At 43.3% G+C, this 6,000-nt stretch overlaps 1 pseudogene; it reads right to left on the bottom strand.

Annotated features, from left to right (window-relative positions):
• Window positions 1–2,896: 2,896 nt before the first annotated feature.
• LOC122910131 lies at window positions 2,897–5,009 on the bottom strand (annotated as a pseudogene).
• Between the last annotated feature and the right edge of the window lie 991 nt (window positions 5,010–6,000).

The following is a 6,000-nucleotide window of genomic DNA, read 5'->3' as shown; positions in this document are numbered from 1 at the left end:
GTTGCACTAGGGAGTGGTAGCAGGAGGGGAAAAAAAGAGCAGAAACTTTAATTTTTCCTGTATACACTTGTATATTGTTGGAGTATTTTGTTATCAAGCATCTAGGACCTTTGTGGTGAAATATACAGTTTTAAGAGCTCTGAGTAACAAAAACTCAATCACACATGACTAGCACTTTTAATATTTTTTCTACTCCCTTTGAGTCTCCCCACCCCAAGTCACCTCTATCTCTTTTTACAAAATAAGAACCACAACCCACATTTATTTGTTTTTCCTCCTGTCACAAGCACTTTCTCATGTTCTCAAATATTCTCGGGAACCATGGACCTCTAACAGCTGCATGACACTCTATCATGGGGACGCACCACAATTCACTGAGTCATCTTGCTTCAAATTTGGGAAGTCCACGAAAGATCGTTTAGTTTGAGTTTCTCGTTTTCCAGCTGAGAAAGCCACATTCCCTGAAGCTAGGATTTGTTCGAGCGTGGCCAGCTGGTCAAAGCCTCGGCTGGGACAGGGCACTCCCAGACCCTGACCTCCACTCTTGCTGGCGTCACACTGCCTCCTGGGCTTCTGTAAGGCATTTTTTGGAAACTAACTGTAGGGCACTGCCTACATTCTTTCTAAATTACATTTTGTAATTTGGGGCCCATTATTCCTGCCTGTCGAGATCATTTTTTATCTTCTGTCATATAACCATTAGCTAATGGGGGACCCTGTAGCCAACATCAGAAATTGTGGCTTTCCTCTATCATGATGGGCCTCCTAAGTCATCTTGGTGCCCATAAAGGGGAAATAATGTCATAGCTTTTATCAGATAATTCCAATAGTCACCAGCAATTATAGGGAAGGGTGCTAATTAGCATACCCTGGTCCATATTTCTCAGGGATCCCTTGGGTTCTGACATTCTGGGATCAGCATTCCAGCAGATGCCTGGGCTCTGCCCAAGCGCCAGTGCTCACAGGATGGAATAGGGATAATTATTGGGTGGGGAAAGCAAGGAGAGAAGAGAACTAACATTGATGACCAATGCTGGACCCAGCTCTGAGTCCTGGGGTGTGGATGACAGAAACATTATGGGAGGGGGAGCCTGGAGGATGAGATGCTACAGTTTTGGACGAAAGCAGGTGGACTAGGGTATTTCCCTTTTTACTCAGTATCTTATCCTGAGGATATGTCATTAAACTCTACATGGAGGAATTCACCGTGGTAGAGGAGGTCACTCTTGGAGGGCTGGGGCTTACTCGACTTTTTCCTTTTCGTTTTATGAGACCGATTCTATCCATTCTTTACAAATGCATCTTTGATATCAGGGCCGGCCTTCCCAAGAATTGCTTTTGGCTCATGTAATATGGATTCTTCCAGAATGCCATGTTCATTCTAACCTAAGTTATTTGAGATACAGCCCCTTCAAAATCTGTCTTTGGAAATGTTGTGGCATGGGTTAACATTTTTCATGTATTGCTTTTCAGAAAATACTCAATTCATACAAATGCGATTAGCAGGTCCCACAGGATGTGATGGTTTCTATTTATGGTTAATGTTACTCCATTGACCATATGGTAGTTTAAATTTCTGGTACAAATTCCTTTTGTATGGTGTTATAGCTCATTCCTGGACTGCTATAATTGTGTAATTTATTAATGTGAAAAAGTGGACTTTGAAATGTAATAGTCCAGAGCTAATACGGAGAGCTGCAAGGGAATTTAGTGTGCTTAGGGAAGAGCTGTTTCCATGGAAACTAATTCCTTTGAGTGACATCCAGGGTCCCCAGGCTGCAGGGTGGTTGTGTGTCCAGATGATGCAACTGGAATCCCAGGCTCAGCCCTGACATGAATCTCCAGGTGCCAAGGGCAAGTTCCAATCTCTTTGTTACTTAACCTTCTCATTGGTGACTTGAAAAAGTCAACCAAGTTCAGTGTTTACTAGGCCTTGGAATGTTAGTGACCACTTCTATATTTATTTAAAGTTTTTATTTTGGAGTGATTTTAGATCCACGCAGAAGTTGCAAAGAGAGTACAGAGAGTTGCCATATACCTTTTACCCGGCTCCGATGTTAACCCCTTACATAACCACAGCACATTGTCCAAACCAGGAAATGGACATTAGTGTAATACCATGCACTAAGCTACAGACTTCCTTTGGATTCCCTAGTTTTTCCACTGATCTCTTCTTTCTTTTCCAGATATCCAATCCAGGACACGACATTGCATTTAGTTTTCATGTCTCCTTAGACTCCTCAGTTTGTGACCATTTCTCAGTCTTTGCTGATCATGACCTTGTCACTTTAATTTCTTTTTATTTTTTTTAAGATTTTATTTATTTATTTGACAGATAGAGATCACAAGTAGGCAGAGAGAGAGGGGGGAAGCAGGCTCCCTGCTGAGCAGAGAGCCCGATTCGGGGCTTGATCCCAGGATTCTGGGATCATGACCTGAGCCGAAGCCAGAGGCTTTAACTCACTGAGCCACCCAGGTGCCCTGATGACCTTCTCTCCTTTAAACAATACTGGCCACGGATATTGTAGACTGTCTCAACTAGCAATGTTTTTAAAAAGTAGAACAAGATTAGAAGATTAGGATTAGAAAAATTACACAAGTAAGGTGTATGAATGGGGTCTGTGTGTTGTGAATGACAGAAAACTCACCCTGAATTGTCCTGTCAAACAGGAAATTTATTGGCTCATATAACTAAAAAGGCCAAGGGCATTTGTAGCTTCAGAATGCCATTTTGTATCCAATCCCACCTGTCTCTTGGCTTGGTTCTTCTCTCCTCTGAATATTCAGGTCGTTCTCAGATATGCACTCACCACAGACTTAGTTACAAGATGGGTTTCAGCAGCGGCCCACATGGTTATTTTCACCCAGTGTGCGTGTGTGTCTGTGTCTGTGATAGTCACCTCTCCTCCACGTTCACAACTAAGCTCTCTGAAGCTGATTCTACCATCTCTGATTCTACCATCTGCCCATCCCAGAACCGGTGGGAAAAGATAATCTCTTTCTGCTTCTGATGTGAGGACGTGTTGCCCAGAATTGTGGCCACCATCTTGTCACCGTGAAGGGAGCAAGCTGACAGCTGAGGAGGACATGAGAGCCTTAAAGATGGATAAGAACCTGGGTTCTGGATGATATCATTTACTTGTGGAATTAATCAGCCCTGGATTTGGGTTGGTTGTATGGGGCAATCAATTTCCTGGTTGCTTAAGGTTCCGCTAGTTGAGTTCCACTTTTCTTGCCACCCAAAGCATGCTAAATGATACAATGAAATTGCAGATTTCCTTGTTAGATATAGGATATTACCTGGATATAAGTTTGCTTGTTGGGCTTTGCTATTTGACAGCACAATACAAACTGGACTTCAGTGCTTTTTGGCTGATAGTTTTCATTAGAATTACTGTTGGAAAATCCAGCTTCACTGAGGCATTTTGGCAAAAACAGAAGTGATCCTTGTCAATTTTACACACTGTAAAGTATTCGAGTAATAGCTCCCATGTTTCTGGTTTAACTTCTTCCCATGAAGGCAAGAAGCCAGCCATGGGACAGGCCAGGGAGGGGGCAGGAAGGGTCCAGGGTGCTCCTCACTTAACAAAGGTAGTACATGGGCTTCTACTCATCCAGAGGGCATAGTCTGCTATTGGTCAGAAAGGGACCCTTTGCCTGGAGAACACTTTCTCATGACAAACATTTGGGCACCCGGGCTGAGATGATCTCCCCAAAGGCCTTTCAACTCAGGCTAGCAGTGTGTGATGTAGTGGTGCGGAGACTCCCATGCCAACCGCAAAGGGTCCTTTCTCTCAGTGTACAAATTCCTGAAGGAATGAACACTTCAATAAAAAATGTTTTTAAATAAAGATTCTTATTAAAGTATAAAGGGTTTTTTTTTAATAAAAGGATAAAAGTGATTTTTAAAAAGGTTTAAAATAGTTTTTCGAAGTCACTGAAATTAAAAAAAAAAAAGATGTAATTACTGAGAGAACAAACAGCAGCCCATCGTTTCCCATTAAAGAGTAATGTTTTAAAGAGCTAAAGGAATGGCAATTTGGAAATGCATTGGCTTCTCCCATCATTATGCCCTATACACACTCCCTTCTTCTTCCTCTTCTTTTTCTTCTCCTTCTCCTTCTTGTTCTTTTTTGAAAAACAACTTTCAATCACTTTTATGTATAGAAAACTCAACAGTGTACACTTAGCCCGGTTTTGTGGCCAGTTCTTTAGTCTGCCTTTTTCAGCTTGGTGAAGTGAACCACCCACTTTAGACCCAGATATTGCCTCCCCCCGTGATGGCGATCTCCTATCTGTCACTGTCATTGGACATCTTCCTGTAGTCCAGGAAGAAAACTTCCTTCCAGGAAGTATTGACAGTTCCTGCTTAACCAGAACTCCTTTGTTTTCCGAGTTAACCTGTGTGAAGGCGACAGTGGTGCAGGTCTTCCCAGGGACCAGATGCTCCAGCCTGGCCTTCCCCCCGATGATGCAATAGGGAACCCCCATCTTACGATGCAGAGCAGTCGGGAGGACAACCAGCTCAGTGGGATCCACGTTGTGTGCAGTCACCACCAGCTGAGGCTTCTTGTTTTCGGCCAAGGTGGTGACAGTGTTATTCCTGCTTGAAGGACAGGAGGCCTTAGTGGGCACATCCCCTTTGCCAGCAGCTTTCTTCTCTGCCTGTTGCAACAATCTCTGCTTCTTCTCTTGCTGTGTCTCTGGTCTGTATTTGTGGGCCATGTAAGCAGCCGAGTGGCTGGTGGCCCAAGGCCTGGGTGAACTGGTTAATGGAAGGAGACATTTTGAAACGTTTATAGAGAATAGCCCTTTGCTGCCACAGCCCCATGTAACGGGGCCATTTGACAAGACAGGTGAGGTCCCTTTTGGTTGGATGTCCTGTCTGCTGCCCAAATTCTTGGACTTTTCTCAAATGGGGGAATTGATTGCCTTCTTGGCTTCCCGCTTCTTCATGACAGGGGACCCAGGGCCACCTTCTTCCCCTTTGCCTTCTTGCCTTTCTGCATGGTGGATGGCTGGAGGAAAGAACTACACTCATTTCTTTAATGATGCATATGAATAGTTGTTGCTTGTCCCTCTAGCTTTTTAAAATGAAAACAATTTCTACTCCTTCCTTCCCTCCCACACACACTTTCTCACGAGCAGATACATACTTAGCATGAGTACGCTCAGACGTCCTGTGGATCCGCATACTTTGGGCATGTACATAAAGCCATTTATAAGGGTTTAATCCATGAATCATAAACAGAAGATTCTCATTAGGAATGAGCAGTGGCCTCTTGAAGTTTGCCTAGTGCTTATAGCATTCAAAGGTGGACAACGCTCAACATTTTCTAGGCTCATAGATTCACATGGACCTTGCATTTGAATAGTAAAAACTCAGAAATGGCAGGAAGTCCAAGCAAGAGGCAGGAAGAATTCGATATGATGGCAGCGCTGCGCTCAGGGGCTGGCATAGACCAGTTGTCAAAAACATTTGCTGAGAAAAAAGGACAGCTTCTCCCCCATTTTAAATGACCGAATAAGAGAAATAGAGGCTTTTCCCAATAAAAAGTTACAAAGCAGAGCTTTAGGGAGAATCGGTGACTTCAGGACTCACAGCAGATATTCCTGGATTAAGTGCTGAAACCGTTTGTAAATTACTAGGTAAACTTCAACAGGGCTGTGGACAGCCTGGAGCGGATTTGTTATTTTCCAGGGAATGACAATTCTTTTTTTAAAAAGTGTGAAACTGGCTCTGTTTCCTGAGCTTATTTTTCGGGGACTGCCGTTGTGCTCAGCAGCCCAGATCCAGTGCTGGGGCTTACACTTTCCCTCTTGCTCTCAAATTCCTTTTACTGAAACCCTATCTTTATGTGGGTCAGGGCTTCCTTTTTCCTTAAAACTTTTTTTTTCACTTTAAAAACAAACAAAAAAACACTCTCCTATTTCCAGAAATTCCTTGCACTGTTTATTTCCTGTTGGCTTATTCAGAGGCATTTTTTTGCTCATGAAGTT

Source organism: Neovison vison, chromosome 6 (genome assembly GCF_020171115.1).
Source record: "Neovison vison isolate M4711 chromosome 6, ASM_NN_V1, whole genome shotgun sequence".
Lineage (NCBI taxonomy): Eukaryota > Metazoa > Chordata > Mammalia > Carnivora > Mustelidae > Neogale > Neogale vison.
The sequence above is the reverse complement of the archived record's forward strand: the minus strand, read 5'-3'. Positions and strand labels throughout refer to the sequence as shown.